Source organism: Theropithecus gelada, chromosome 3 (genome assembly GCF_003255815.1).
Source record: "Theropithecus gelada isolate Dixy chromosome 3, Tgel_1.0, whole genome shotgun sequence".
Classification (NCBI taxonomy): domain Eukaryota; kingdom Metazoa; phylum Chordata; class Mammalia; order Primates; family Cercopithecidae; genus Theropithecus; species Theropithecus gelada.
In genome coordinates, this window is record NC_037670.1 from 117217151 (window position 1) to 117241008 (window position 23858).

Here is a 23858-nt window from a genome sequence, read left to right on the forward strand (position 1 = left end):
AATATTTCATCCAATGAGCTCTTTGAAAGCCTCTCAGTGTATGGGGTCAGATGGATGTGAGGTTACAACAAGAACACAGTTTAGGGTTTGGGGAATATTTGTCATTGATGGTGGGGAAAATACTGTCATCTAAGCTGCTGCATCTCTATTCATCTATGCTGTATGGTACCCCTAGAGATGATACTTCCTGGTGAGTGGAGACATTGCAGGAAAGGAAAATCATATACCTAGGATGGAGAAAAACAAAATGGTCCATGAAGTGATTTAGTTGCTTTTATTGCTTCTTTTAGGGCTGGTCTAAAAATGGCTTAAAGTTCAAAAGTTGACTCTTTATATTAGCAATCTGAAAAAAAAAATGTGAAAAGAAATACAGCTAAATGTTTTTTCCAGCCCTTCAGCAAAACTTTATTGTTGTTCCTTATCTTCAACTTTTACTCTAATGATGGTGTATGAAGCAATTGGATGACACTTCATGTGCTGTAAACAAAAATTTATGGTTCACATGAGTTACTGTCAGTTCCTGCTCTGCCTTCCCTACTTTTTACCTGATGTTTCCCTTACGGAGAAATTCACATGAAAATTGATGTTTTGGGAAATTTTATTATGAACTTCAAACAAACAGGAAAAAATGACACTCTGGCCAGTGTCAATTAAAAATGGTCCCCCAGGTCAAGAAACATTATTGACTAGATGAAATTTTGATGAAGTGGGAAAAATGATCCATGCTGATTTTGTGAAAAAGTATGGGAATTTATTTTATTGTGTATATTTGCATGCAATGTATATATGTAGATATGTCTATCACAAATGAGTATTTTAAACACAAATTTTCAAGAAAAAACAAAATTCTTTTTAAGAAATATTCTTTCATTTGATAGACGGCATAACTGAGACCTAAATAACTTGAGTGACTTGCTAGTCAATATAACCATTTGGGGCAGACCTCACATCCCCTGATTCTCTGCCCAGTGTATTTTATTTATATTGCAATACTTGGGCTGCATGCAAGTTACCTTGAATTGGAGTTACCTCTATGCAAAGCCATTAAGCAAAGATTAGATTCAAGAAAGAATACAGTTTTAAACTTATAAAGGGAACGTTTTTGGTCAATATATTACATGAAGTGGTTTCCAATTTGGAGGAACCACGTAAGATTACCTTGTTATTTTCAGTGAAGTGGAACAAAAGTATAAAACTCCTGATGACATGAGGTATATCAACGTTTTTTTTTTTTTTCAGAATAAAAGCAGTAACTATTCATGAAGTTCTAGCAGAATGCCATCTTTTCATTTCATATTATATCCATGTTATTCTTAAAAAAGTTTGTGGTTGCTATGTTCCTAAATATTAATGATGACCACAACTATATAGTGGATTTCAATATTTTCTTTCTTTGGAAATATTGAACCAAAGTTTCTATTTTCTTGACCTTCTGACAAATAATGAGATTGAATAAACCATCCTGTGATAGAATTTATGTGGTTTTCTTTAGGAATAAGGACGATTTAAGGTCATCACAAACCAAAGAGCAGGAGGTCCCACCTTCGGGTGTAAAGGCAACAGTGCTAGTTTTGAGGATCATTAGAGTTTTCTACATTTTACACTTATGCAAATATTTATCCGATTTAAAAAAAAAAATTATCCTTCACGTTCTTGTCATGAGGTCTTCCTTGAGCTACTCCTGTTCTTTCCTTAATCTTTAGTTGAAATTTACATTCCCTTTGACTATGTTTAAGAAGCATTGTTTGGGAATGGTATAAATATCAAATGAGATGCTGTTTATGAAAGAATTTTTTTTTAAATCTAAAGTACCAAACCGATGATTTTATTGCCCTAATAATCCTGTGACAGCTTGTAATGCATTCTGCACGTTACCTTTCAAAATACATGCTTGCCTTTCCCAGGAGACTAGCGCTTGTTGGAGGGTAGTCTCCTCAACAACCGTTTCCTTTGTACTTTTCCCAATATCTGACATAAGAATGGTGCTTCAGTAATTGTTGTGAAATGACATAACACATTCATCAATGAAGCCCACAACATTTCATGATGGTTCTATCATTAATAATAAATTATTATGGGGAAAGAAGTAGGCCACCTTACTACCCCTATTATGAACAGGATGTGCAAGAGGCTAAAGCAACCCGAGGATTGCCTGAAGTCACACAATTAGATTAGAGACATTTCGCTGTGAGGAAGGCAGATTTACACAGAGAAGAATATCCTATTATCACCACGACATTCAGGACTCAGCAAATATCCCTCAGTGAATTTTTAAAAACATGATCTGCAATTGTACGATGGGAAGTCTGGATAGGAAGTATACAGATTTCTATAGAAACACTTTATTATTTTGATAAGTACTGTATTTGAGTTTAGTTGAGTCTTGAATATAAAAATTACAATTTAACATGAGAAGTAACTTTACCTGTGCTTAATTTGGATTGTATAATAGAGAATTGATTCTGGTTCTAGTTGAGTGGCTTGGAGACTTTAAAACATCTTATTCTCTCTGAAAATTTAAATGGCAGAGGAATCCTCAGTGTTTATAGAAGATATGTATTAGAATGTCAACATTGATAAGTCTCTTTAGGCTTCTTTATTAGCTTTTTCTGATATATAATCATAATTTTAAAATGTTCCTTATTCGAAATCTTTGATATTGTTCCTGTCACATCTCAGAGTCTCTCAGTGGCTTCCAATCTCACTCGGAGTAAAGTCCAAAATCCTTACGAGGCTCTCAGCACTTCTCTGACCTCATCTCTTCTGTCTCTTCCATGCTAACTCCATCCAGCCACACTGGTCTCTTTGCTTCCCCTTAAACATATTAAACAGGCAGCACTCACCTTAGGCCTTGTTATTCCTTGCTGTAAAAGCTCTCTCCCATATTTCCTCATGGGTTGCTCCCTCACCTCCTCAGGTCTCTGCTCATTTGACCTCTGGCTCAAACTGTCAGTGAGGTTTCTTTTGATTACGTTATATAAAACATTAACCTTCTACCCTCTCCACCGCAGTTCTAACACGTACACACACACACACCCCTCTCTACCTGGGACTCCTTATTCCACTTGGCATGCTATATTTTTCTTCATTGTATGGATCAGCATGTGGCATTCTATATCTGTACTAGCTTATTTGTGGGGGGGGGAAAAAAAAGCTATAGAGGAGGGTGGGGCCATTGCTAGGTTTCACTGCTTAATTTTCAGAGTCTAGGGCTGGGACTTATGTAAAAAGGTTGGCAATACCCAAACAAAAAAGTCCAGGACGAGACGAATTCATAGCCTAATTCTACCAGAGGTACAAAGAGGAGCCGGTACTATTCCTTCTGAAACTATTCAAATCAATAGAAAAAGAGGGAATTCTCCCTAACTCATTTTATGAGGCCAGCATTTTCCTGATACCGAAGCCTGGCAGAGACACAACAAAAAAAAAAAAAAAAAAGAGAATTTTACACCAATATCCCTAATGAACATCAATGCAAAAATCCTCAATAAAATACTGGAAAACTGAATCCAGCAGCACATCAAAAGCTTATCCACATGATCAAGTTGGCTTCATCCCTGGGATGCAAGGCTGGTACACAAACCAATACACGTAATCCATCATATAAACAGAACCAAAGACAAAAACCACATGATTATCTCAATAGATGCAGAAAAGGTCTTCAACAACATTCAACAGTCCTTCATGCTAAAAACTGTCAATAAACTAGGTATTAATGGGATGTACCTCAAAATAATAAGAGTTATTTATGACAAACCCACAGCCAATATCATACTGAATGGGCAAAAACTGGAAGCATTTCCTTTGAAAACTGGCACAAGACAGGGATACCCTCTCTCAACACTCCTATTCAACATAGTGTTGGAAGTTCTGGCCACGGCAATCAGGCAGGAGAAAGAGATAAAGGGTATTCAATTAGGAAAAGACGAAGTCAAATTGTCCCTGTTTGCAAATGACATGATTGTATATTTAGAAAACTCCATCATCTCAGCCCAAAATCTCCTTAAGCTGATAAGCAACTTCAGAAAAGTCTCAGGATACAAAATCAATGTGCAAAAATCACAAGTATTCCTAAACACCAATAACAGACAAACAGAGAGCCAAATCATGAATGAACTCCCATTCACAATTGCTTCAAAGAGAATAAAATACCTAGGAATCCAAGTTACAAGGGATGTGAAGGACCTCTTCAAGGAGAACTACAAACCACTCCTCAACGAAATAAATGAGGACACAAACAAATGGAAGAACATTCCATGCTCATGGATAAGAAGAATCAATATTGTGAAAATGGCCATACTGCCCAAGGTAATTTATAGATTCAATGCCATCCCCATCAAGCTACCAATGACTTTCTTCACAGAATTGGAAAAAACTACTTTAAAGTTCATATGGAACCAAAAAAGAGCCTGCATTGCCAAGATCATCCTAAGCCAAAAGAACAAAGCTGGAAACATCACACTACCTGACTTCAAACCATACTACAAGGCTACATTAACCAAAACAGCATGGTACTGGTACCAAAACAGAGATATAGACCAATGGAACAGAACAGAGCCCTCAGAAATAATACCACACATCTACAACCATCTAATCTTTGACAAACCTGACAAAAACAAGAAATTGGGAAAGGATTCCCTATTTAACAAATGGTGCTGGGAAAACTGGCTAGCCATATGTAGAAGGTTGAAACTGGATCCCTTCCTTACACCTTATACAAAAACTAATTCAAGATGGATTAAAGACTTAAATGTTAGACCTAATACCATAAAAACCCTAGAAGAAAACCTAGGTAATACCATTCAGGACATAGGCATGGGCAAGGACTTCATGACTAAAACACCAAAAGCAATGGCAACAAAAGCCAAAATTGACAAATGGGATCTAATTAAACTAAAGAGCTTCTGCACAGCAAAAGAAACTACCATCAGAGTGAACAGGCAACCTACAGAATGGGAGAAAATTTTTACAATCTACCCATCTGACAAAGGGCTAATATCCAGAATCTACAAAGAACTTAAACAAATTTACAAGAAAAAAGAATCAAACAACCCCATCAAAAGTGGGTGAAGGATATGAACAGACACTTCTCAGAAGAAGACATTTACACAGCCAATAGATACATGAAAAAATGCTCATCATCTCTCGCCATAAGAGAAATGCAAATGAAAACCACAGTGAGATACCATCTCACACCAGTTAGAATGGCGATCATTAAAAAGTCAGGAAACAACAGGTGCTGGAGAGGATGTGGAGAAATAGGAGCACTTTTACACTGTTGGTGGGACTGTAAACTAGTTCAACCATTGTGGAAGACAGTGTGGCAATTCCTCAAGGATATAGAACTAGAAATACCATTTGACCCAGCCATTCCATTACTGGATATATACCCAAAGGATTATAAATCATGCTGCTATAAAGACACACGCACGCGTATGTTTATTGAGGCACTATTCACAATAGCAAAGACTTGGAACCAACCCAAATGTCCATCAATGATAGACTGGATTAAGAAAATGTGGCACATATACACTATGGAATAGTATACAGCCATAAAAAAGGATGAGTTCATGTCCTTTGTAGGGACTTGTAGGGACATGGATGAAGCTGGAAACCATCATTCTGAGTAAACTATCACAAGGACAGAAAACCAAACACCACATATTCTCACTCATAGGTGGGAATTGAACACTTGGACACAGGGTGGGGAACATCACATACTGGCCTGTCATGGGGTTCAGGGAGGCAGGAGGGATAGCACTAGGAGTTATACCTAATGTAAATGATGAGTTAATGGGTGCAGCACACCAACATGGCACATGTACACATATGTAACAAATCTGCACATTGTGCATATGTACTCTAGAACTTAAAGTATAATAGTAATAATAATAATAAAAAGAAAAGATATGATGGAATCTTAAATGCATATTGCTAATTGAAAGAAGCAAACTTGAAAAGGCTACATACTATATGACTACAGCTATATGTCATTCTGGAAAAGGCAAAACTGTAGAGACAGTAAAAAGATGAATGGTTGCCAGGGGTTTGGGAGGAGGAAGAGATGAATAGGTGGAGCACAGGGGAGTCTTAGGGCAGTGAAACTATTCTCTGGTACTATAATGGTGAATGGATGTTATTCTACGCTTTAAACCCATAGAATATGTAACACAAACAGTGAACCCTAATGTAAAACATGAGCTTTGGTTGATAATGTGTCAATGTTGGTTCATTAACTGTAGCAAATGCACCACACTGATTGGGATGTTGATGGTGGGAAGGTTGTGTATATGTGGTCAGGGAGGAGTATGTGGGAACTCTCTGTATTTTCCATTTAGTTTTGCTCTGAATCCAAAACTGCTCTAAAAAAAATAAAGTCTAGTTTAAAAAAAAAAAAAGGTCTGCAATATATATTGAACAACTACATGAATTTTCTCTGGTTCTTCAAAGTCCATTTCTAATCCAATTTCCTTCAGGAAATCTCAGTGTGAGTGGAATGTATATGACCATCCTCTTAATTTTCTTTTCTACTTTTATTGGAGATAAGGTCTCACTGTGTGGCTCAGGCCGGAGTGCTGTGGTGTGATCATGGCTGATTGCAGTCTCAACTTCCTGGGCTCAAGTGATCCTCCCACCTCAACCTCCCAGGTAGCTTGGACTACAGGCGGCTCCACCATGCCCAGTTAGTTAAAAAAAAAAAAATTGTAGAGATGGGATCTCAATATGTTACCTAGGCTGTTCTTGAACTCTGAGCTTAAGCAATCCTCCAGCCTCAACTTCCCAAAGCGTTGGGATTATAGGCATGAGCCACCACACTCCTACCTACAGTCCTTTTTAAATACAGAAGGATACCCTATTATCACTAATAGAAATCAGCTCTATGTTTCCCCAGAAACAGAAATACCTGTGTATGAAAAGCAACGACAACAATACCATATGTGGGCCGGGCGTGGTGGCTCACACCTGTAATCCCAGCACTTTGGGAGGCCAAGGCAGGTGGATCATCTGCAGTCAGGAGTTCGAGACCAGCCTGGACGAGATGGTGAAACCCTGTCTCTACTAAAAATACAAAAAATTAGCTGGACATGGTGGTGAGCAACTGTGATCCCAGCTACTCAGGAGGCTGAGGCAGGAGAATTGCTTGAACCCAGGAGGCGGAGGTTGCAGTGAGCCGAGATTGCTCCAATGCACTCCAGCCTACGTGACAAGAGCAAGACTCCATCTCAAGAAAAATAAATAAAAATAAAAATATCATATCTGATAATTCTATTAATATTTGGTACTGAGCATATGGGTTGTGTTTCTGAAATATTAGCAGATAAATCCTGGGTTGTCGATGTGATTTGCCCTAATCCACTGAGCCATGCAGTGGCAGATCTAGAATGAATATGATCTTTGCTGGTTCAGTGTCTCTTACTCTTATTCATGGCAATATTCTCTCAAGAATCTCCAGTAACAATCATAACTGGAGACTGGTTTTGCCTCCAGTGCAATTTTTATGCATTATGAGATAGCAGTCGTTATACTGCCTATAACCTTGGAAGTTGAAGGGACATATCACTGTGCAAGGATCAAAGAATGTGAATTCTACTCCAGGAGGGGTTCTTTTTCTTTGACCGTAGTTGAGTGACTCCACCTCATTCTCTATGTTCTCATCTATAAAATGGTAAATAATAATATCTGCTTGACTAGCTTCACAGGGTTGTGGTAAAGATCAAATGACTGTGATCAGAAGCAATTTAAAAATGATAAAGTGTTAAGTGACATACATCTTCACAACTATTACTAAAATTTTAGGATTCTGAACTTTTGATAATATCTTTATTTTAGCTTCATGACTGAGTGAGCTCTTGTGGTGGGCCGTCAAACATGAGGGACAAACAAACAAACACTTCTTGCCACACTGGGGCTTGGGATGCAAAGAAAGGTCTGTGCCTGAGCTTAGGGAATCATACTAGTTAATTCAATCCTTAGCTAAGTAACTTGGATGACTTTAAACTGTAGGTGGCAGCAAAAAGTAGAAGGCTGGGAAGGCAGCCTCTTGTTTTCCTAGTTCTGTTGTCAAATTAATTACTCTTACTTTATTTCTAAAAGTGTCTATCAGCATCCTAAATATTGCTACGATATTTTAAATAAAACCATGATATCATGCTCCCAAGTAAAACAAAACAAAGTATACTTTCCTATTTCTTTTCTACAGTTTAGCCATTGGATTAATTCAGCCTTAAAAGACCCTTGCAACACAAAAAGGCAGAAAAGGAATTTGACAAATTTCTCTACTGAAAAGAAAGGATGCAAATTGAGGAAGGATTTGCCACAGGGTAAGTTTTAAGGGTGAATTGAGGTAGGCAAAAGATAAAGAACTCATCTCTGGAAGTTGGCTTTACATTTAGACATACTTTGTTTATATATCTGTTGTTTAAAATATTGCTAAAGATTACACATAGTGAATAGAAATGAAGATATAAATGTCTTCTTTATCTAAAGGCTTGCTTTTTGATGACTGAGAAATGATAAATTCTCTTTGTTTTCTACTTTTATTACAATTGAGATAATCATGGTTGAAGGTTTTATTAGACTATAAGCATTTTAGGGATAGAGAAGATTTTGTTAAGTACCCCAAGAAACTGGTATATTGCTAAAATGTGATAATTGGTGACTGAATAGCCTATAAACAGAACTTTGTGATAGAAAACTCGGAAGATGCTCTAACTTATGAAGGTATTAATTGTATTTAAAATTTTTTAACTTGATTTGTGATGTGTGCTATAAAACAAACTACTGCTACCACCCCTTAACAACATGAACCCAACAAGAAAAGCTTTTAAACACGTTAAACAAACCCACAAAACTATTTTGATCTTGGATGGAAACCTGGAAGGGTTTCAGACCCAATGTTTTTCTCATTTCTTCAATCAATTTACTTTTAATTAAATATATGGAGGTTTGTAATTAGAGCGAGAGAATGGGGTGATAGGGAAGAGAAATGTGGTCTTCAACAGCACTGAAGACATGGTGATCTGTAGCCTGATTATTATTATTTTTTTTCAATTTACTATTGATTCTCGGCAATAACAGTATGATATTGCAAATATTGGTCTGATGCAATTTGATGCTCTCAGAGGAAGGAGTGAAGTATGTAGTTGGAGGCCTTTCCTATGAGTCATTCTTTAAGACATTATTATAACAATTAATGAGTTAACAAATACCTTCTTGGATTATTAAGATTTTGAAACAATGTTTTATTATTACTGCAAATGCACATAGGTGAGCTGAGCCCAATGGCAATGAGACTGGATCCTTTTTCTAAATACAAACCTTGTTTTTTTTCTTTTCTGTTTAGGAAGCAGGAGCGGAAAATAATGTGTGAGTAGGAAACAGATAGACTTGGGTCTCCAAGTCTCTAAAGCCCCTTAGTTTTGCAAATTGGAGAAAGATATTTAACACTTTTGAGACTCATTTAAATTTATAAAATAGAGGGAAATAATATCTACCCACCTGATGGATTTTTGTGAGAATTAATGAATAAAATATATAAAATGGTTATGTCAGGCCAGTGGCAATCAATAAATGCTAGTTTTCTTTTTTCTTCTTTTCCTTTCAGATTAAAATTTAATTGGTTTTAACTTAAATTCAGGGTGAAAATGATAGACCAACGATCACAGCCAATGTGGTTTTAGAGAAGTTTATATATTTTTTATACAAGGGGACTAAAACACACATTTTATATTTAATCTATAAAATCAAAACAACACTTTATGGTTTCAATTTAATTTTTAATTTCCCAAGGGATTCTGAATTTGTTAATGAAATCTTAATTGTATTCTAAAAATTACAACTTTTAGGAAGCCTTTTCTGACCCTCTGCTCACTGTGATCCCTCTTTTGTATCTAAATACTATGCAACTTATAGTTCTCTTAAGAGGCCAGTGATGAACTGTTGTGTATTGTAAAAGTTATGTTCTCTTATTGCCCTTACTAGTTGCTAAGATACTTGATGGCAGAAAGAATTTTTTACTCTTTTTATCTCATCTTTTGTAGTACCTGACACTGTTTCACACTGAATACTAAAGATTCTCTGAAAAGTTTCATAATTATAGCATTGTGTTGTTTTTTCTATGTACATATGTCACCATTGCCCACAAATCCTCTTCATATTAAAAAGGAAAATTCTCTAGCAGCACTAGTTCTAAAACAATCAATTCCAAATTCTGTCTTTGCTTTATCATGAAGAACAAATTTGTAAGAAGTTTGCTATTGCTATGGTGACTGGGCACACTGGCTCACACCTATATTCCCAGCACTTTGGGAGGCTGAGGTGGGCGGATCACGAGGTCAGGAGTTCAAGATCAGACTGGCCAACACAGTGGAACCCCGTCTCTACTAAAAATACAAAAATTTGCTGGGCATGGTGGCATACACTTGTAGTCCCAGCTACTTGGGAGGCTGAGGCAGGAGAACTGCCTGAACTTGGGAGGCAGAGGTTGCAATGAGCTGAGATCATGCCACTGCACTCCAGTCCAGGTGGCAGGGCAAGACTCTGTCTCAAAAAAACCCAAAAAAACAAACAAACAAAAAAACAAGTTTGCTATGGTAAAACATAAAACAAGAGACTAGTTGCTAGCCAACTTGTTTACTATAGCGGTAGAAAGTATAATCTTGTCTCAAAGTGCAATTTAAATAGCTTAAATAACTTAGACTGTGGCAGATAAGCTTTTTGATGTGCTGCTGGATTCGGTTTGCCAATATTTTATTGAGGATTTTTGCATCAATGTTCATCAGGAATATTGACCTGAAGTTTTCTATTTTTGTTGTATCTCTGCCAGGTTTTTGTATCAGGATGTGCTGGCTTCATAAAATGAGTTAGGGTGAAGTCCTTCCTTTTCAATTATTTGGAATAGTTTCAGAAAAAAATGATACCAGCTCCTCTTTGTACCTCTGGTAGAATTCAGCTGTAAATTTATCTAGTCCTGGTCTTTCTTTAGTGGGTAGGCTGTTTATCACTTCCTCAATTTCAGAACATGTTATTGGTCTCTTCAGCAATTCAACTTCCTCCTTGTTCAGCCTTGGGAAAATGTATGTGTCCAGGAATTTACCCATTTCTTCTGTATTTTCCAGTTTATCTGCATAGAGGTGTTTACCTCTCTGATGGTTGTTTGTATTTCTGTGGGGTCAGTGGCGATATCCCCTTTATCATTTTTTATTGTGTCTATTTGATTCTTCTTTCTTTTCTTTACTAGTCTAGCTAGCAGTCTATCTATTTAATTATTTTTTCCCAGAAACCAACTCATGGATTCATTGATATTTTGAATGGTATTTTATAAGTCTTTATCTCCTTCAGTTCCTCTCTGTCTCCGTTATTTCTTGTCTTCTGATAGCTTTTGGGGTTTGCTTGCTCTTGGTTCTTTAGTTTTTAGTTGCAATGTTAGGGTGTTGATTTGAGATCTTTATAGCTTTTTGATGTGGGAATTTAGTGCTATAAATTTCCCTCTTAAAACTGCTTTATCTACATCACAGAGATTCTGGTAGATTGTCTCTTTGTTCTCATTGGTTTCAAAGAACTTTTTGATTTCTGCCTTAATTTCATTATTTACCCAGGAGTCAGTCAGGAGCAGGTTGTTCAATTTCCATGTAGTTGTGTGGTTTTGAGTGAGTTTCTTAATCTCCTGGAATGCAAGCCTGGTTCAACATATACAAATCAATAAGCATAATTCATCACATAAACAGAACTAAAGACAAAAAACACATGATTATCTCAACAGACATAGAAAAGGCCTTCAATATAATTCAACATCCCTTCAGGTTAAAAACTGTCAATAAACTACGTATTAATGGAACATACCTCAAAATAATAAGATCCACTTATTATAGACCCACAGGCAATATCCTACTGAATGGGCAAAAGCTGGAAGCATTCCCTTTGAAAACCAGTGCAAGACAAGGATGCCCTCTCTGTCTACTCCTATCCAACATATTATTGGAAGTTCTGGCCAGGGCAATCATTCAAGAGAAAGGAATAAAGGGTATTGAAATAGGAAGAGAGGAAGTCAAACTTTCTCTGTTTGCAGATGCCATGATCTTTAAAAAAACTTATCATCTCAGCCCAAAAGCTTCTTAAGCTGATAAGCAACTTTAGCAAAGTATCAGAATACAAAATCAGTGTGTAAAAATCACAAGCATTCCTATACACCAACAATAGATGAGCAGAGAGCCAAATCATGAATGAATTTCCATTCACAATTGCTAGGAAGAGAATAAAATACCTAGGAATACAGCTAACAAAGGAAATGAAGGACCTCTTCAAGGAGAATGTATTGTCTGCTCTAACTCTGCTAACAAAGACATACCCAAGACTAGGTAATTTATAAAGGAAAGAGGTTTACAGACTCAGAGTTCCACACGGCTGGGAGGCCTCAATCATGGTAGGAGGTGAATGAGGACCAAAGTCACATAAACATGGTGACAGGCAAGAAGAGGGGAACTCTCCTTTATAAAACCATCAGATCTTGTGAGACTTACTCATTATTAGGAGAACAGCATGGGAAGGATCTGCCCCCATGATTCAATTACCTCCCACTGGGTCCCACCCATGACATGTGGGAATTATGGGCGCTACAATTCAAGATAAGATTTGGGTGGAGACACAGCCAAACCATATCAATCCACCCCCGGCCCCTCCCAAATCTCATGGCCTAACATTTCAAAACCAATCATGCCTTTCCAAGAGTCCCCCAAAGTCTTAACTCATTTCAGCATTAACTGAAAAGTTCACAGTCTAAAGTCTCATCTGAGACAAGGCAAGTCCCTTTGCCTATGAGCCTGTAAAATCAAAAGTACATTAGTTACTTCCTATATACAATGGGGGTACAGGCATTGGGTATACACACCCATTTCAAATGGGAAAAATAGGCCAAAATGAAGGGGCTATAGGACCCATGCAAGTCCAAAATCCAGCGGGGCAGTAAAATCTTAAAGTTCCAAAATGGTCTCCTTTGTCTCCATGTCTCACATCCAGGTCAAGCTCATGTAAGAGGTGGGTTCCCATGGTCTTGGGCAGCTCCACCCCTCTGGCTTTGTAGGGTATAACTCCCCTTCTGGCTGCTTTCATGGGCTGTGTTTTCTGTGGCTTTTCCAGGTACACAGTGCAAGCTGTAGGTGGATCTACCATCCTCAGTTCTGGAGGATGGTGGCCCTCTTATCACAGCTCCCCCAGGCAGTCCTCAGATGGGGAATCTGTGTGGGGGCTCACACTCCACTTTTTCCTTCTCCACTGCCCTAGAAGAGGTTCTCCATGAGGGCTCCACCCCTGTAGCATACCTCTCCCTGGATACCCAGGTGTTTCCATACATCCTCTGAAATCCAGACTGAGGTTCCCAAACCTCAATTATCGTCTTCTGTGCACATGCAGGCCCAACATCATGTGTAAGTCACCAAGTCTTGGGGCTTGCACCCTCTGAAGCAACAGCCTGAGCTCTATGTTGGCCCCTTTTAGCCACAGTTGGGATGCAGGGCACGAAGTGCTGATACTGCACAAAGCACTGAGGCCCTGGGCCTAGCCCAGAAAACCATTTTTTTCCTCTAGGCCTTCTGGGTTGTGATGGTAGGGGATGTTGTGATGGGAGGGGATTCTGTGAAGGTCTCTGTCATGTCCTGGAGACATTTTCCCGATTGTCTTAGCAATTAACATTTGGCTCCTCACTACTTACGCAGATGTATGCAGCCGGCTTGAACTTCTGTTTAGAAAATGAGTTTTTCTTTTTTATCGCATTGTCAGGCTGCAAATTTTCCATATTTTTACACTCTCCTCTTTTAAACGTAAGTTCCAATTCCAATACATGTCTTTGTGAGTACATAAAACTGAATGCCTTTAACAGCACCCAAGTCACATTTTGAATGTTTTGCTGCTTAGAAATTTCTTCTGCCAGATACCCTAAATCATCTCTCTCAAGTTCAAAGCTCCACAAATCTCTAGGGCAGGGACAAAATGCTGCCAGTTTCTTTGCTAACACATAACAAGAGTCGCCTTTGCTCCAGTTCCCAACAAGTTCCTCATCTCCACCTGAGACCAATTCAACTTGGACTTCATTGTCCATATCATTATCAGCATTTTGGTCAAACCGTTCAACAAGTTTCTAGGAAGTTCCAAACTTTCCCACATTTTCCTGTCTTCTTCTGAGCCCTCCAAACTTCCACCCTTTGCCTGTTACCCAGTTCCAAAGTCGCTGCCACATTTTCAGTATCTTTAGAGCAACAGCCCCCTCTACTGGTACCAATGTATTGTATTAGTTCATTTTCACTCTGCTAATAACGACATACCTGAGACTGGATAATTATAAAGAAAAAGATGTTGAATGGACTCAAAATTCCACATGGCTAAGGAAGCCTCACAATCAACACAGAAGGCAAAGGAGGAGCAAAGGCATATCTTACGTGGCAGCAGGCAAGAGAACATTCACAGGGGACTGGCTGTTTTATAAAACCTTCAGATCTCATGAGACTTATTCACTATCATGACAACAGCATAGAAAAGACCTGCCCCCATGATTCAATTACTTCCCATTGAGTCCCTCCCATGACACATGAAAATTATAGAGCTATAATTTAAGATGAGATTTGGGTGAGGACACAGCCAAACCATATCAGAGAACTACAAACTACTACTCAAGGAAATAAGAGACAGCACAAACAAACGAAAAAACATTCCATGCTTATGGATAGGAAGAATCAGTATCATGGAAATGACCACACTGCCCAAAGTAATTTATAGATTCAATGCTTTTCCCATTAAATTACCATCGACATTCTTCACAGAATTAGAAAACACTACTTTAAAATTCATATGGAACCAACAAAGAGCCCATATAGCCAAGACAGTCCTAAGAAAGAGAAAAAAACAAAGGTGGCAGCATCATGTTACCTGACTTCCAACTATACTACAAGGCTACAGTAACCCAAACAACGTAGTACTGGTACAAAAACAGACACATAGACCAATGGAACAGAATAGAGATCTCAGAAATAAGACCAAACATCAACAATCATCTGATCTTTAATGAACCTGACAAAAACATGCAATGGGGAAAGGAGTCCCTATTTAATAAATGCTGCTGGGAAAACTGGCTACTCATATGCGTAAAATTAAAATAGGATCTCTTCCTTGTACCTTATACAAAAATTAACTCAAGATGGATTAAATACTTTGATGTAAACCCCAAAACTATAAGAACCCTATAAGAAAAACTAGGCAATGCAATTCAGGACATAGGCATGAGCAAAGATTTCATGATTAAAACACCAAAAGCAATTGCCACAAAAGCAAAAATTGACAAATGAGATCTAATTAAACTAAAGAGATTGTGCACAGCAAAAGAGACTATTCTCAAAGTGAACGACCAAACAGAATGGGAGAAAAATTTTGCAGTCTATTCATCTGACAAAGCCAGAATCTACAAGGAACTTAAACTTATTAATAAGCATTATTTAAAAGTCAAGAAACAACAGATGGTGGCAAGGCTTTGGAGAAATTGGAATGCTTTTACACTGTTGGTGGGAATGTAAATTGGATCAACCATTGTGGAAGACAGTGTGGGAATTCCTCAAAGACCTTGAACCAGAAATACCATTTGACCCAGCAATCTCATTACTGGGTATATATCCAAAGGAACATAAATCATTCTGTCCATTGCAGCACTATTCACTATAGCAAAGACATGAAACCAACCCAAATGCCCATCAGTGATAGACTGGATAAAGAAAATGTGGTACATATACACCATGGAATACTATGCAGCCAAAAAATGGAATGAAATCATGTCCTTTGCAGGGATATGGTTGGAGCTGGAAGCCATTATCCTCAGCAGACAAACACAGGAACAGGAAACCAAACACCACATGTTCTCAGTTATATGTGGGAGCTGAACAATGAGAACACATGGACACAGGGAGAAGAATAACACACACTGGGGCCTGTCAGGGATGTTGGGGGAGGGAGAACAGCAGGATCAATAGCTAAGGCATGTGGGGCTTAATACCTAGGTGATGCATTGATAGGTGGGGCAACCCACCATGACACATGTTTACCTACGCAAGAAACCTGTATGTTCTGCACGTGCATCCTGAGACATAAAATAAAATAAAATAAAATAAAATAAAATAAAATAATAAATAACCTAGACCAATGGCTCTTAAATTATCCTCCTATACTTCAGTTCTGTATGTGTCAACCCCACTCTAAAACTAAAAGAGAAATAATCATCTTTTCCAAAGTGGCTGATTAAAGTAATACATTAAACTGCCTTAATTAAAAAAAAAAAAGGTACATTTGAGAAACTTCTGTTACTTTACTTCTTGTGTGCTAGGAAGAATGAATTGGACAAGTAGTAGGTTAATATTAGTGGAAGTCTTAGAATATCTAATCATACTTGGTCCAGCAGCTTTGTGTGTATGAATATGATTTTGTAGTTGGTAGTTGAGATGTTAATTTGTAAATTGAAGTTATGGTCAACTCTGTGCTGGTAAAATTGTTTATTTTTTAAAACAGAAAAAAGAGAATGGAACCTTTGAATATTCTGGAATGTTATTACTATAACTTTGGAGGACTTTGCCATGTTAACAAATTCTAAAATACTTTAGACAGTTGAATGAATCCTTTGATTATCATAGTTTGGAGCGTAGGTACAGTAGCCCCAGGAACAGTGCTAAGGGTTCAGGGAAGAAACACAAAGACTGACTAGCTAACCTTGCCTGCTGATGTCACATGAAGAGATTAGGAGTATTGTGGACCCCTGCTAAGTGTTTATGGTAAGAGGCAGGTGAAAATGGTGACTAGTTTTCAAGTTCTTTAGCCATCCTTCTCAATGCCTGCTCCTCAGAGTATAACATCAGCATCCTTAATCTTTAGGATGTATGCTCATTGTTCAGGCATTATGAAAATTTTACTAAGTTTCTGTGAAGGCTTACTAAACTCAACTTTAGGATAGACTTCCCATACTCTCATGTTCCATTGGATAATCGTATAATCTTTTAAATTTCTTTAGAGAACATTCCTCTATTTCAGTATGTGATTGCTATCCCAGTGAGTACAGCAATCTGATAGCTTTTCTGACACACTGAAAATACTTCCTTCTGTATATTGGCTTCTCAGTGTCCTGCTCAGGATGAGTAATAACATAAAGGTATACAGAAGTGGAAAAAACATTTGTTTTCAACTTTACTATGACAAAGTTTCCAGAGATTAGAAACCTCTAGAAGATTATGTTGTTGTTGGGATAATACAAGCTATCTTGAGAGGAACATAGATAAGGTAAACTGATTTTTAAACAGGATTTTAGTTGCATTAAAAAAATACTTAGAATATCTTTTTTCCAATCTCCAGATACCTTTGCAAGTGATATTCCTGTAAATATACCACAGTGTCCAAAAAGTCTGGAAACAACAAGGAAATAGTATATTTACTATACTTTTTTCTGACTAGCAGGTTGGTACGATCCATTTCTTTCATACTTCATTGGGGATGATTACTTTTTTCTGCCTCACACACAGGATGTTTAAACGATTCATAATAAATTAAGGATTATTAAATATTAAAGACAATAATAATAGCAACTATAATGATAATAGTAAAAATAACAAGCAGTAGCAGCAGCAGCAGAAAGCACAGGCCTAAGTGGAAAATTAGGTTTCCTAGAGGCTCCTGTTCTCCACTGCATGACCTTAAAATGGGAATCATTTCTCAAGCCTCTAAGACACCAAAGCACAGATGCACGGTGCATAAACAAATAAGTGACCACATTAGTGGTGCCCTTTGGGGGTTTAAATCTTATTCTTGTGACCCCAGGAAGCTGACCAGAGAGAAAGGGGAAGAAAGAAGTACAGGATATTTATCTTTATATTTGGGAAATGCTTTTGATCAGCAGAGCTGGAACAAGTTTCTGTGCTTTTGTGGGAACTACAAATGTTCCAGGGGAGGAAGCAAGATCAAGAGCAGTTTGCTCTTTCAGGGACTTCAAAGCCCATTCATCTAAAGATGTGGCCATTACCATTTTGGCTTCCTCACTGTGCCTTGGATGGCCCTGTACTTTTCAAGAGGAGAGACTTGCTGGGTTGGGGCCAGCTAAAACGTTATTCCTTGGAGTGCAGTGTCCCAGAAAATCTGCCCTTACTGGCCTGTGCTCTGTGATTATAGTCCCAACCAGGAGTGATCCTTGTTCCTATTGGATGAATCAGACACAGAGGTGAGTAGGGTGGCAAGGCTGGACTACCCATTTTCTGCCTCTTCGCCTCTTCCAGGTGTAGAGAATCGTAAACATAAGAAGGCGGCTGGACTGTCTCCACCAGGCTCTAGGTCTCTGATCTCAGTAGTCTGTCTCTTCACTGGTACCAAAAAAAAAAAAAAAAAAAAAAAAAGGCAACCAACCAACTAACTAAGCCAACCAAGCAAACAAATATAAAAGAAAACTGTCTTAGCTTAGCTGTGCATACTATTCCATCCTGTTATGGTCACCAGACCATCAGTAACAGGGAATTGTCCTCTTCACATATAAGTGAAGCCCTGGGAGTAAGATTTCTTCAGGGATCCTAGATCTTTTCTGGGCATAAGATACATTATAATTTCCCAATCCAAACCAAAGCAGAACAAAAATCCTAGGGCAACAACCTAACATTATAGGCTATAATAATCATGCTTTTATACTTTAGAATTGTTTTTGGTAGTTAAATGCTGGTGTAAGCTCTATGAAGCAGGAAATGCATCTGTCTTATTTACTGTTGGGTCCTCAGGTCCTAGCATGACATCTAAACGTATCCTTGGAATGAATGACTAAATCAGGACCTTGGCAGTTTACTCTGTCACCTATTCGTTATGTGAACTTGGATGAATTTTCTTTTGTGTTACGTTCTAAGTATCTCCATTCTCAAACAGTTTAGCCTAACCCTGAGAATTGCAGAGAGGAATGGCATAAATGTTATTCCTGAGATAATGCCTACGTGACATTGGATGTGTCTTGGGGCACTTCTGGCAGTTATGTTTAGCAAATGGAAGCTCTTTTTTTTTTTTTCTTTCAAACTGGGTGTACTCCAGTTACCACATCACTCTGACAGTTGAGTTCACTTTTGTGTGCTTCAGTAAGTGAAGATAATAATGCTGACATCCTGAATTTTCACCTCTGTCAAGTGAGAAGTAGGGACAAGCTCATCTTTGAGGAAGGCCTTTTGTAACTCTATGATTTGATTCTATTCGACTTTCTGGAACTGGTCTCAGAATAAAAAGTGAGAGAGAATGTACTGTACTGTGAACATAATCAAGTGATATCCCATTTCTTTAGATGTTTCACAGACCTCTCTACTTCCTTTTCTTTAACTGTATTGCATAGTTTAAACTTTCTTTTACATCATAAACTCATGAAATTTTACTCAAAGTAAGTTTGAAAATTCACGTGACACCAAACATAATTCTCATTTAAATATTTACTTAAGGATTCTGGATGACATGACTCTTACACATGGAAATAATTTTACTGAACAATTAAACATGATTTGAAACTTTATTTATTTTTAAATATACTAAGGTTTGGAATCCAAGGCTTAGCGTTCAAAGTTTGGCTGTTTGATGAACCACCTTTGCGTCAATTGAAAAAGTGGACCAGGAGCATTAAAGGTATGTTAAAAAGAAATAAGAAAAGGGAACATATTACAAACCTATTGATTATCTTTCATTCTGTCAACAGCATTTCATTAATATTTAGAATGGATCAGAAACTGTGGTAGATGTTTGGGATCAAATACATCAATTTCCAACAGTCCTTGTGCACATACAAAAACAGCACTGGGTCAGGTGACATGAATTTCACCTGGCCCCTGTTACTAACCGGCTAACAGTCCTGGCCCCTGTTGCTAACCAGCTGACTGACCTTGGGCAAATCACTTTCAATTCTTGGGATTCATCTGTAAAACAGTGATGGGTCTCTTCCAGCTTTAATGATATTTGGTTACAATTATCTCAAATGAAATGATAGAATATAACTAAAGGAGAGTACTTAGGTAAAAGCAAGTCACTCTAGAAGTCATAACACTTTTCTTTCTTGACATTCATTTGTTAATAAAATTTATACGTTAAAATGTTTCCAAAGCAATCATATTATAAATCAATTGATTGATTGCTTTTTATAATTTCTCACTCCTTTAGTAAACATTTACACAATGTCTGCTCTATGCCAGAAACCATGCTGAGTATTTGAGATCAGAGATGAAATATATGTATTATGCCTTGAAAGAGCCCACAATCTAGTAATAAAGATAGAGAAGAAAACATAAGTTTGGGTGTTAAGTGCTATTCAAAATCAACAAATATTTACTGAATGCCTATTATGCTTGGGATGCATTGTGAATGAAATTGATAATGATTTCTGTTTTTGTGGAGCTTATATTCTAGTGTGAGGATCAAACAATAAAGAATAAATACGAAAGTAATAGATGATGTAGTATGACGGAAGGGGAAAACGTCATGGGGTAAAAAAACAAAAGGTAGAGCAGGTTACAAGGGAAATAGGGGCATCTGTAGTGGGCGTTGAGGGTAATGCATTGCGCTGTTAAAAATGGCCAGAGTAGGTCTCACTGAGAAGATAACATTTAAATGAAGACTTGAAAGAAGTAGGGAATGGATTAACCACAGAAATATCTGCGGTAGGGGCAATATAGGCAGAGAGAACTGGCAATGGAAAAGTCCTAATGTTGGAAACAAGGGTGGCTGGAGTGACGTGAGAAAGAAAGAGAGTAAAAGGCTAGGAAAGGAGAGCAGTCAGGATAGGTAGGGGCAGAGCAGGGGGGTCGTGCAGGACATTGTAAGGATGTTGACTTTCACTATGAGTGAAACAAGGGAACTCAAGTGGTTTTGGGTAGAGGAAGGACTTTGACTTAGATTTTAATAGGGCATCCTGGCTATTATGCAGATAATAGATTGTCTAGGTTGGAGGTAGGCAACAATAAATCAATTAGGAGGCTATCACAGAAATATAGGCTAGAGATGGTGGTGTGGACCAGGGTGGTAGCAGTTGAGATGATGATAAGTCATCAGATTCTGGATCTATTTTGAAGGTAGCGCCAACAAGAGATTTTGGTGGATTGGATATAAAGTATGAAGGAAGGCAAAATCCCAGATGGATATGGGAATAAGAAGGGGCATTTATCTCAGTTTGGGAAGTATAGGAATGATTCCTAAAGGAACTATCAATTAAATTGAATCTCGAAGAGACACAGGAATAACTGAAGATGCCAGATAAGGCAGGTGGGGGTGGAAAGAGAGTCTTCTAGATAAAGAAATAGCATTCACAGGAAGTATGCAGGCAAAAATAGAGGCATGGCATGTTTGGGTCACTGCAAGCAGTGTTAATGGAAGGAAGAGTGAATGTGGAGCATACAGCAGGAAATGAACCTAGAGACCTGGGCAGTGGTTAGCTCCTATGCCAGGAGAGATTACTATTTAGAATAATTTTTAGCAAGGCATAGCTCTAAAAATCTGTTTTTCAAAAGGAATATTTAAATTGGGTTAGCTTCAAATAAGATCCATGTTGACCAATGCTGGAACTAGCTAGTGGGAACACATCTGAGTACCAGGAAGTATTTTAATCTATTTTAAAATTCTCAGGAGGCCTAGTTTTTTAATCCTATAATGATGAGAGCTATTGGGGAATTGGCTAAAAGTGTCCCTTGTCAGAAGAATCTTGAAGTAAATATATTGAGTACATGCAAATGGCCAGAAGAAGACTTTTTCAGCCTAATTGAACAGATTAACAGATTGTTTAGTGTCTGCTAAGTGTGTAGTATTGTGCCTAGTTTATTGCCACAATATTCAAGTTAGAAAAACAACGATACTGTTTCAGAAAAAAAGTAAAACAAATCTGCTTTTCAATAGCTAGGAAAAAATATTCCATAGTGCATCTCAAGCTTAAAGCAGTAATAATGCATACATACTTATAATCTTTTACCTAGTTCTAAGTTAAAAATATACATATATTTAGTCATATACAGATTACTGTAAACTGAAATCTGCATTCTATTATTATAGTCAGTTCTTTGACTTATTTTTAAAATGTACTAGTTAGCTAACTTAGCATTGTGGTATCCTCCCTTAGTAATGTATTTTCTTGTCCAATTCTCACTGCTAAGAATATTTACCTTGTGGCTGGTCTAAATTCCCTCTCTTTTATGTGGTTTAAATCTGTTTTTCACCCTCCTACTCTCTTCAGAGATGGAGAATGACTGGTAATGTCTGACAAATTGAGAAGGCTAAAATAGCACTTTGTGGTCAGGTTTGCAGAGCCAAACTGAATGGTAGACTTGAAACGAGTAATTGAACAAGATAGACAAAAAGAAGATACTTTTGTTTTGTTTATCCAAATAATGCCCTTATTTCTTTACTTTTCTTTGCCTTTTAAGACCCAAGAAGTCACTGGAATGAAGGAACATGTTTTGGTTACATAAAACACCTTGCAAAGGCTTTCTGAATTCTAAGAGTTCCTTTTATTTTAGCTGCTGATGAGTGAATATATTTGTATATTTGCATACTAAAAAGTAAGAAATGAACTAGAATAACAAAGTTAATTAATATATGTGGTCAGTAAAGACAAATAATATCCTTAAGGGTAGTCTGATGGGGAGTATGTGCTGAATTCTTATTCATCTTTAAGTATTAAGTGCATTGCAGATGGCTTTTATGAATACCTGAGAGTTCATTTATTTTTAGAGTAAAGATATTCTTTTTTTACTGACTCCAAGGTCCATTCTCACTTTTTAGAGATGTCAATAGGAACTGACCTGGGATTTGAAGATGAATGCTGATTTATTACTCTATTTATTTATTTACTTATTTATTTGTTATTTCTATATGAAATACACTTATGGGAATACAGGGCACAGAGAAAGTTTAATCTTTACCACTTTTAGCAGTCATTCTAATGATAAGAAGTGGTATCCATCAGATGAATTGGAGGAATTACTGACATAATTGATTTTGACCACTTTTGGCCCTCTCTGGGGAAAGTAAAGAAGTTATGCAACATGCAGGCTGGTAATTTTTTTGTGCTTATTTTCAAGGCTGCCTTGCAGGTAAGAATTATGGAATAGAAGCCAATGGTCATGAGGTCTTTTTTCATTACTACCTGTGATTTCATAGACCACTTGACTTCTGAGTGACCACTTATAAGGGAGATGTGAGAACTGCCATTTGCACCAATGGTAGTATGAGTTGAGCCTATAAACTTTCACGTCTTGGATGATAATTCCACGGAAGCAGACTAGACATTGTGCAGACTGGAGCGATGCGTGAGTGGCATGAGAGGTATTAGTAATTTAGGCTGATGAAAGCATTTTATCACTGTAATTTTTTGGTATCAAAATCTTTGTGCCCCCAAATATTACTTACTATTTTATGATTTGGGATTAAGCTACAGTTCCCAGAACAAGTGCTTTAATAAGCAGATATCCCATGTACCCTAGTAGAGAATGTAGACCTAAAGATTTTGTGCTTTTTATGTAGTAATGTATTCAATGCAATACTAGAGTTAGAGAAATATTTAGACTGTATTTAGAAATAAATAAAGAGGCAGCAAAAGTCACTTTGAATACACCTTTGTATGATGTTCACTATTGTATCAGAATGACTTCCATTAGTCTTCAACCTGCTTATACTCAAGCTTCCAGAAAAAGAGTTTCATTTCATATTTTGAGAAAATCCCCAACTATTAATAATATATAAATGTTTTGGTATAGCAGAAAAAGAAACTGAATGCCTAGAAATTACTGTGGTCTGAGTATCTTTTCTATTTTGTCCCTAATTAGGCTCTGGGAGATCAGTGACTATTTCTC

The 23858-nt window shown here is 37.4% G+C and overlaps 1 protein-coding gene across 3 annotated transcripts in view; it reads right to left on the bottom strand.

Annotated features, from left to right (window-relative positions):
- GRM3 (glutamate metabotropic receptor 3) overlaps window positions 1-23858 on the bottom strand; it is a 230663-nt gene that overhangs the window by 54546 nt on the left and 152259 nt on the right. The gene's annotated exons all lie outside the window — the stretch shown is intronic.